The 2,499-nt window shown below is 31.9% G+C and overlaps 1 long non-coding RNA gene across 23 annotated transcripts in view; it reads right to left on the bottom strand.

The window, feature by feature from the left end:
- Positions 1 to 2,499, bottom strand: part of LOC149028555 (uncharacterized) — a 59,292-nt gene that overhangs the window by 28,553 nt on the left and 28,240 nt on the right. For 17 of the 23 annotated variants that reach the window (XR_016170264.1, XR_016170273.1, XR_016170262.1 and 14 more), the window contains 2 exons: positions 1,127 to 2,237; positions 338 to 385 (listed from right to left, as the gene is read on the bottom strand). This is a non-coding gene — a long non-coding RNA (uncharacterized LOC149028555). The remainder of the gene's footprint in view (positions 1 to 337; positions 386 to 1,126; positions 2,238 to 2,499) is intronic. The other 6 variants (XR_016170271.1, XR_016170288.1, XR_016170284.1 and 3 more) reach the window with 4 other exon arrangements.

Here is a 2,499-nt window from a genome sequence, read left to right as displayed (position 1 = left end):
CTACAAAATGAAAAATACCCCCTAGTTAATGCCCAGCACAACCTTTAATTTCACTCATCAAAATCATGCAACCAATTAGCATTTGTATTGATATGAAGTATGACTGCTATGAATACAAAACAGATAAAGAATAAAACCTTTTGGCAAAGCTTTATATATCAAAGTGCACGTAGGAGCCACAGTTACAATGATAATGTAATAGAGCAATCATTAGCATTTATATTGTCCACTAAAATAATTCTTTTGAACCACTTTGATCCAACAACTAGAAAAGTGGTTAAAAATGAATAGGGGTGGGCAATGCAAGACAATGTTAAGTCAAATCAAGACATCATACCTGCTTTGTGGTGTATATCCTATGATTTTAGAGCAACAACAATAATTTCTGCACATTCAATAACATAAAATTTTATAAGGCTACCAAGGAAAACATCCCTTAAAGACATCAAAATACATGACCATTTTATACTCATAACATATAATGTACGAATATCACTTTGAGATTCATCATAGTGGTAGATACCCACAATACCTAACCCAACAAGAAACCATATACGACCAAATCGAATAGAAATATCTATGACACATTCTGAATTTGTCACCAATGTCCAAAATATATTCTAACATAAAACAAAAAAAAATTCTAGGTCCTTGAATCATAATACACCTAATATAAATAATTTATGCACCTTCAACCATTTTAGCAAAGAGCAACCACAAACTAATAACACTTTGCACACAGCCAAATCTTAGTAACAAAAAAGGATTGCAAAAGATTATATTTACATGATAAAAAAAAACCATTATATAAATACATATACTCATCTTTCGCAGAATCCATCCACACCAAATCATGTCCATGCACAAAGCTGAAGAGAATAATCTAGTGCAAGTCTTTACATAACTGAACTAATGACCACTAAAATAATAGAAGAACATATCGACTTGCATAATGTCACAATGGAAACACAGAAACCACACTCTGTGTTTCAAATACCGTCACACAGGTCGATCTAGAATACTTCAACAATATATATCTAAGATTCCAAGTTTGACCAGAAGAGGAGACAAATTCAATAGTTCAACACCAACATCGACAACGTAAACATCAAAGTTGAAATATTACAATATAATTTCAAGAGAGGACAGACATGATTATCCAAACAAGAACCGCCTCTAGCCCCATAACCACAAACTCATTAATTATTTACTCTATAATAATATCCCAAAATGCTTTAGCCTGCACACACCAAGAAATTTAATACAACAATTAGGCTTATTATCGAACAAAGAAATGAAAACATGTATTTCAAGAAATAAGAAACCAAATAAATAGACGGACAAAGATACTCTACTCCACATATGAGTTGAATTGAAGAAGACACTAAAAATATATGTTAGCAGACCAAATAAATTAACGGAAGAAAATACTCTACTCCATAGAGGAATTGACATGAATTAGACACTAGAGATATATGCTAGCAAAACGAACCTAAACCCACATGCCACCCTAAAAAAAAGGTATTCAGTGTATCGCAACACCAATTATAACTTTGGGCTGGGAGGGAAATAAAGATGGCAAAATCCCATGCTATCTCAAATACATTGTTCAATGAATAATGATAGCAAAAGATTATACATACACAAACAATATTGAACAAGAAGTAAATTCAATTAAAAAAAAGTCATTGTCATTTCAAATACATCAATCCAGTAAAAAACCACGAGAAAATATCATAACGATTCAATGATCATTAATGTGGGTTTAACAAAATATAGACTTCTTTTGAGAAATCCTTGTACCCAAGCTATTCCTAATCTGATAACTAATAACCTCTATCCAATCACAATTAACCAAAATGCCTAAGCAACAACTCAAAAACTACACTAGTTAGAGTCCATGAAGTATAGTATTAGGGATAGCATGACTTTAGTATTCAAATAAATAACACAAACTTTAAATGGAAAACCACACTCCTCGTTTCAAGTATTGTTGCACAGGTCAATCTAGAATATTCCAACTTCAGATATTTTAGATTTTAAAGTTACCCTAAAGAAGAAACAAAATCAATAGTTCAGCACCAACTTCAATGCTCTAAATATCAAATTTAAACAAAAAAAGGATAAAATTTTAGGAAAGAAATGAAACATGATTATCACAACAAGAGCTCCTCTATTGCCAAACCCACATACTCACTGATTATTTGTTATCCGTTAATATCTCCTAATGCATGAGTCTGCAAACACCAGGAAACATAATGCAAACAATTAGGCATATTATTAAACAAAGAAAGCAGAACTTATAATTCAAGGAATAAGAAACCAAACAAATAGACGGAAAATAAATACTCCTCCATAGATGAGTTGAGATGGAGGAGTTAATAAAGATATCTACTAAAAAAATGTACATAAACCCACATGCCACCTAAAAAAAAGAGTATTTAGTGCACTACAACTCCCATCATTGCTAGGGCTAAGGAGGCTTAAAATAACCTTCGC

Source organism: Hakea prostrata, chromosome 1 (assembly GCF_041222555.1).
Source record: "Hakea prostrata isolate BN-2017 chromosome 1, UWA_Hpros_2, whole genome shotgun sequence".
NCBI classification, from domain to species: domain Eukaryota; kingdom Viridiplantae; phylum Streptophyta; class Magnoliopsida; order Proteales; family Proteaceae; genus Hakea; species Hakea prostrata.
The sequence above is the reverse complement of the archived record's forward strand: the minus strand, read 5'-3'. Positions and strand labels throughout refer to the sequence as shown.